Raw genomic sequence first — 8,030 nt, forward strand, 5'->3', positions numbered from 1 at the left:
TCTTGCATTACTTCACAAGCCTCTTATTTAAAAAAAAAAAAAAGCACATTTAAAGATATTTTTGATATTCTGTGACTGATTTATCAGTCAGCTAGAGAATTGTTCAATGAGTTACATAATGGGAATTAGTACTTCCTAAGAACTAGTCAAGGCTATGGTTTTTCCTGTGGTCATGTATGGATGTGAGAGTTGGACTGTGAAGAAGGCTGAGCACCAAAGAATTGATGCTTTTGAACTGTGGTGTTGGACAAGACTCTTGAGAGTCCCTTGGACTGCAAGGAGATCCAACCAGTCCATTCTGAAGGAGATCAGCCCTGGGATTTCTTTGGAAGGAATGATGCTGAAGCTGAAACTCCAGTACTTTGGCCACCTCACGCGAAGAGTTGACTCACTGGAAAAGACTCTGATGCTGGGAGGGATTGGGGGCGGGAGGAGAAGGGGACGACAGAGGATGAGATGGCTGGATGGCATCACTGACCAGATGGACGTGAGTCTGGGTGAACTCTGGGCGTTGGTGATGGACAGGGAGGCCTGGCGTGCTGCGATTCATGGGGTCGTAAAGAGTCGGACACGACTGAGTGACTGAACTGACTGACTGACTGAACTGACTTACTAAATACCATCCATTAGAAAGACTAAACCACCAGATTACAATTTGGTTGATTAACCAACTACCTAGATATTGGTTCTGAAATAGCTAACTTGCTATTGGAGGCCTGCAACTAGCACCTAGTAATGTTCTTGAGATAATTAAATTCATAGCTAACTGGTACCTCATTATCTTTTAAGCAAATAGATGAGTTTCTCAGATATCAGAGTTTTCTTGAATTAGAATTACTCTTAATGCCCTAAAACAAAGTTCCCTTAAAAATTTTAATAAATTGTACATCAAAGTCATTTTACAAAATAACTTCTTAAGGCCTTTTTTTCTGAATAAATAATATACAAGCAATAGTAATTAATGTGAATTGAGAAAAGTTAAAAAAAAAAAAACAAAAACAAAATAAACACAGCACCGGCCATGAGCAGAACTACCATGCCACATTTGTATACTACTATTTCAGCGAACCTGTATCAGTAAATCCAAAGAGCTAACTACCATGTGCCTTTCCAAATGAAAAAGGCAAAAGACAACTGGCTGCCATATGCTTTTTATTTTTTACAAAGAAATTGTAAACAGGTTACTCAGTATGGGCCACATATATAGGATCTACACATGAATGCCCCAGGAATGGATTTGGCCCAAAGTCTCTTTCAGCTATAAAGCTTCAGGCATCACAATATTCCCATATGTTCACTGTATAATGAAACAGATGACAGCTTTTACCCTGAAGGTTGTTTTGGACTAAGAATAAGATTGGGCAATGGGCAGCTCAGGCAACCATCCAAAGGAGTTCCTGTGGCTTATACATGTGTATAATGTATATAAAAGATGTATACTAATGTTCTTTGAAAACCATAAATAATGTACTAAAGAACTCTAAAACTATATTGTATCACTCTCCATGTCAAAACACATGCAAACACACACACACACACACACACACACACACACACACACACACACACAAATATACTCATGTGCCCAAAGTCAAGAATTATCTCACCAAGGTCGGAGCCTTTGTTGTAAACAACAAAGTGATAGTTTCTTTATCAAGATGAGTTCTCTTTCCTCTTTCTGGCTGAGGCTCACTAAAATGAAGATTAAAGACTCCTACTTCTTTAGGGAGAGAGCTCTGAGTGAGGGGCCAGAAGAAGAAAGAGAACACGGTGAGGCACTACATTCAGGCTGATCTGTCTTTGGCACTAGGGCAGAATGATAAAGAGAAACCCTGATGGCTCTGCTTTGTCTATCTTACCTCAATAGAGTAGAAAACCTAAGAATTTAGGCAAAATTTCCAGCTAGAAATAAACAGAACCCATTTGCCTGGCTTGTCTGTCTTGTCTTCCTGAGCACTTCAGATAGGGTAGCAGTAAAGAACTGAGAAGGATCTGGGGACACAGGCAACAGTGTGTCAACTCATGCATCCATCCACTTATTCAGTCATCCAGTGTCAATTAACATCCTACTAGATGTAGGATATTGTACTAAGAAAAGAGAAAACTACATGTAAAAGAATGAAATTAGAACACTTTCTAACACCATACACAAAAATAAACTCAAAATGGATTAAAGGCTAAATGTAAGACCAGAAACTATAAAGCTCTTAGAGGAAAACATAGGCAGAACACTCTCTGACATAAATCCCAGCAAGATCCTCTATGACCCACCTCCTAGAGTAATAGAAATAAAAACAAAAATAAAAAATAGGGCCTAATTAAACTTAAAATCTTTTGGACAACGAAGGAATCTATAAGCAAGGTGAAAATATAGCCTTCAGAAAGGGAGAAAATAATAGCTAAGAAAACAATTGACAAAGAACCAATCTCCAAAATATACAAGTAGTTCATGCAGCTCAATACCAGAAAAAACGAATGACCCAATTAAAGAGTAGGCAAAAGACCTAAACAGACATTTCTCCAAAGAAGACATACAGATGGCTAATAAACACATGAAAAGATGGTCAACATTGCTCATTATTAGAGAAATGCAAATCAAAACCACAATAAGGTATCATCTCACGCTGGTTCTCACACTGGTCAGAATGGCCATCATCAAAAAGTCTACAAATAATAAATGCTGGAGAGGGCGTGGAGAAAAGGAACCCTCTTACACTGCTGGTGGGAATGTAAACGGATACAACCACTACGGAGAAGAGTATGGAGATTCCTTTAAAAAGTATGAAGAAAACTACCACATGACAAAGCAATCCCACTGGGCATATACCCTGAGGGAACCAGAACTGAAAAAAACACATGTACCTGAGTGTTCACTGCAGCACTATTTACAATAGCTAGGACATGGAAACAACCTAGATGTCTATCAGCAAATGAATGGATAAGGAGGTTGTGGTACATACACACAATGGAATATTACCCGGCTATAAAAAGGAATGCATTTGAGTCAATTCTAATGAGGTGGATGAACCTAGAGCCTATTAAACAGAGTGAAGTAAGTCAGAAAGAGAAGGACAAATACCATATATTAATGCATATATGTGAAATCTAGAAAGATGGTACCAATAATTCTATATGCAGGGCGGCAAAGGAGACACAGATGTAAAGAGCAGACTTTCAGACTCAGTGGGAGAAGGGAGAGGGTGAGATGATTTGAGAGAATATCACTGAAACATAAACTTTACCAAATGTATAATAGATAACCAGTGTGAGTTTGATGTACGATGCAAGGCACCCAAACCTGGTGCTCTGTGACAACCAGGAGGGATGAGATGAGAAGGGAAGTGCAAGGAGGATTCAAGATGGAGGGGACACAGGTATACCTATGGCTGATTCATACTGATGTACTGCAAAAACCATCACAACATTGTAAAGTAATTATCCTCCAATTAAAATCAATAATTTTTTTAAAAAACTGAAAAAAAGAGAGAAAGATAGCTCAGATAAGAATTTTGTCATCAGGAACAGAAATATGGAAAATTATGAATTATAAATATAAAAATAATCATATAAATGCCAAAGACAAAAGTACAATTAAAATACCATGGAAATACTTAAGAAAATTTCAAGCCAGCTTTTTTTCTCTGTTCTTTCACCCTCATCAAAAGGCTCTTTAGTTCCTCTTCACCCGCCATTAGCGCAATATCAGCTGCATATCTGAGGTTGTTGCTATTTCTCCCAGCAACCTTGACTCCAGCCTCTTGATGAGGGTGAAAGAGGAGGGTGAAAAAGCTGACTTGAAACTCGACATTCAAAAAACTAAGATCATGGTATCCAGTCCCGTTGCTGCTGCCATTACTTTATGGCAAATAGAAGGGAGAAAAGTGGAAGCAGTGACAGATTTTATTTTCTCGGGTTCCAAAATCACTATGGATGGTGACTGCAGCCATGAAAATAAGACACTTGCTCTTTGGAAGGAAAGCTATGAAAAACCTAGACAGTGTATTAAAAAGCAAAGATATCAATTTGCGGACAAAGGTCCATATAGTCAAAGCTATGCTATTTCCACTAGTCGTATACAGATGTGAGAGTTGGACCATAAAGAAGGTTGAGCACCTAAGAATTGATGCTTTTGATTTGTGGTGCTGGAAAAAACTCTTAAGAGTCCCTTGGACAGCAAGGAGATCAAACCAGGCAATTTTAAAGGAAATCCCTGAATATTCATTGGAAGGACTGATGCTGAAGCTAAATCTCCAATACTTTGGCCATCTGATGCAAAGAGTCGGCTCACTGGAAAAGACCCTGATGCTGGCAAAGAGTGAAGACAAAAGGAGAAGGGGGCAACAGAGGATGAGATGGTTAGACAGCATCACCTACTCAATCAACATGAATCTGAGTAAATTCTGGGAGATAGCAGAGGACAGAAGATGATGTTGTGCTACAGCGCATGGGGTCTCAGAGTCAGCATGACTTAGCCACTTAACAACAACTTAAGAAAGGGAGATGGCTTCCAGCTAAGGAACAGGAAAAAACTGAAGATGAGAGACTGCATTTGGATTAACCTTGAAGCTAGCAGAGATGATGGTTTTAAACACATAAATACACACACACACAATGAATCCCCAAGATGGCAGAGTAGAAACACCCTGAGCTAACTTCCTCTCACAGGCACACCAAAATTACAACTATTCACAGCATATTTATCAATAAAAAAGAACCAGAACCCACCAAAAAAAGTCAACTACAACTAATGATGTAAATGAGGAACTACAATGAGAGAGATAGAAGGAGCACAGCTGTGGTTTAGTCAAAACCTATACCCGCAGGTGGGTGATCCACAAATGGGAGAATAATTACAATTGCAGAGGTTTTCCCCAAGGAGCAAGGGCTCTTTGGTCCTAGGGGCCCTGCACAAGGAAGACAAATCCTGGAAAGTTTGACCAGTGGGGATTACTTTTGGGAGACCCCAAAGGCTATGGGTAATAGAAACTTCACTCTTACAAGACTCACATGAAATCTCACACACTCAAGGACCTACAGCAGAAGCAGTAATTGGAAGGAAGACTGAGATAGACCATGCTTATCTTATAGAGTCTCCTGGAGAGGCAAGAAGCAACTAATACAAACAGCAGCCATTTTGGGGAGCTCAGTCTACCATTTGGAGTCTGGTGTTGGCAAGGGCCATTCTGAAATCCTCCCCCTGGTTCATTCACCTCAGGAATCAGTTCCCCTTTCCCACTTGTAGGTAACGGTACTGGGATGCCTCAGGCCAAGCAACTAACTGAGTAGGAACACAGCCCCACTTACCAGCAGACAGGCTGCCTTCAGTCCCCTGAGCTCACAGCCTCGAGGGCATGGCCCCACCCACAAGTGCATAGGCACCAGCCAGAGAATCCCCTTTGCTCCAGCCCCATCCACCAGCGAGCCAGCACTCTTTGACCTTAATCACAGCAAGATCATTTTTGACCCACTTCCTAGAATAATGAAAATAAAAGAAAAACAAATGGGACCTCACTAAACTTAAAAGCTTTTGCACAGCAAAGGAAACCATTAACAAAACAAAAAGACAACCTACTGAATGGGAGAAAATAACTGCAAATGTTGTGACCAATAAGGGAGTAATAATCCCACATATATAGACAGCCCATACATTTCAATAACAAAAAAAGACCCAATTTTAAAATGGGCAGAAAACCTGAATAGACACTTTTCCAAATAAGACACAGATGGCCAACAAGCACATGAAAAGATGCTCAACACTACTAGTTATCAGAGAAATTCAAGTCAAAACCACAATGAAATATCACCTCCTACCTATCAGAATGACTATCATCAAAAAGACCACAAAAAATAAATGTTGGTGAAGATGTGGAGAAAATACATAATACACTGTTGGTGGGAATGCAAGTTGGTGTAGTCACTGTAGAAAATGCTATGGAGGTTCCTCAAAAAACTAAAAATAGGACAAACATAACAACCCAACAATTCCACTCCTGGATATATATCTGAAGAAAACAAAAACACTAATTCAGAAAGATACATGCACCCCAATGTTCATAGCATTTTATTTACAAAAGTTAAGATATAGAAGCAAGCTAAGTGACAATCAACAGATAAATGAATAAGAATTAAGAAGATGTAATATATTATTATGTATATATATTAATATATTACACAATATATTGTGTAATACACACGCACATACACATATAGGCTTCCCAGGTGGCTCAGTGGGTAAAAAATCCACCTGCTAATGCAGTAGATGTGGGTTCAATCCCGGGGTCAGGAAGATCCTCTGGACAAGGAAATGGAAAACCACTCCAGAATTCTTGCCTGGAAAACCCTGTGGACAGAGGAACCTGGTGGGCTACAGTCCATGGTGCCAGACATGACGGAGCAGGAACACAAATGGTTGCATGAAAAGTATATATATATGTATACACACATACACACACACACATAATACATACATATATATATTTATATGCTGCTAAGTCGCTTCAGTCGTTTCTGACTCTGTGCAACCCCATAGACGGTAGCCCACCAGGCTCCCCCATCCCTGGGATTCTCCAGGAAAGAACACTGGAGTGGGTTGCCATTTCCTTCTCCAATGCGTGAAAGTGAAGTTGCTCAGCCGTATTCAACTCTTAGCCACCCCATGGACTGCAGCCTACCAGGCTCCTCCATCCATGTGATTTTCCAGGCAAAAGTACTGGAGTGGGGTGCCACTGCCTTCTCCAATACATATATATAAATACACACAAATGAAATACTCATTAGCCATCAAAAGAATGAAATTTTGCCATTTGCAATAACATGGATAGACCTGGAGGGTATTATGCTTAGTGAAATATGTCGACAAATACTGTATGACATCACTTACCAGCTGAGTTCAGTTCAGTTGCTCAGTCATGTCCAACTCTTTGCGAACCCATGAACCACAGCATGCCAGGCCTCCCTGTCCATCACCAACTCCCAGAGTCCACTCAAACCCATGTGTATTGACATGATGCCATCCAACAATCTTATCCTCTGTCGTCCCCTTCTCCTGCCCTCAACCTTTCCCAGCATCAGGGTCTTTTCAAATGAGTCAGCTCTTCGCATCAGGTAGACAAAGTATCGGAGCTTCAACATCAGTCCTTCCAATGAACACCCAGGACTGATCTTTAGGATGGACTGACTGGATCTCCTTGCAGTCCAAGGGACTCTCAAGAGTCTTCTCCAACACCACAGTTCAAAAACATCAATTCTTCAGCACTCAGCTTTCTTTATAGTCCAACTCTCACACCCATACATGACCACTGGAAAAACCATAGCCTTGACTAGACGGACCTTTGTTGACAAAGTAATGTCTCTGCTTTTTAATATGCTGTCTAGGTTGGTCATAACTTTCCTTCCAAAGAGTTCAGTTCAGTTCACTTCAGTTGCTCAGTCATGTCCGACTCTTTGCGACCCCATGAATCACAGCACGCCAGGCCTCCCTGTCCATCACCAACTCCTGGAGTTCACCCAAACTCATGTCCATCAAGTCGGCAATGACATCCAACCATCTCATCCTCTGTCGTCCCCTTCTCCTCCTGCCCCCAATCTCTCCCAGCATCACAGTCTTTTCAAATGAGTCAACTCTTCGCATGAGGTGGCCAAAGTACTGGAGTTTCAGCTTCAGCATCAGTCCTTCCAATGAACCAGGACTGATCTCCTTTAGAATGGACTGGTTGGATCTCTTTGTAGTCCAAGGGACTCTCAAGTCTTCTCCAACACCACACTTCAAAAGCATCAATTCTTCGGTGCTCAGCTTTCTTCACAGTCCAACTCACATTCATACATGACCACTGGAAAAACCACAGCCTTGACTAGACGGACCTTTGTTGGCAAAGTAATGTCTCTGCTTTTCAATATGCTATCTAGGTTGGTCATAACTTTCTTCCAAGTAGTAAGCATCTTTTAATTTCATGGTTGCAGTCACCATCTGCAGTGATTTTGGAGCCCCCAAAAATGAAGTCTGACACTGTTTCCACTGTTTCCCCATCTAT

Source organism: Bos indicus, chromosome 10, assembly GCF_029378745.1.
Source record: "Bos indicus isolate NIAB-ARS_2022 breed Sahiwal x Tharparkar chromosome 10, NIAB-ARS_B.indTharparkar_mat_pri_1.0, whole genome shotgun sequence".
In the NCBI taxonomy this organism is placed as follows: domain Eukaryota; kingdom Metazoa; phylum Chordata; class Mammalia; order Artiodactyla; family Bovidae; genus Bos; species Bos indicus.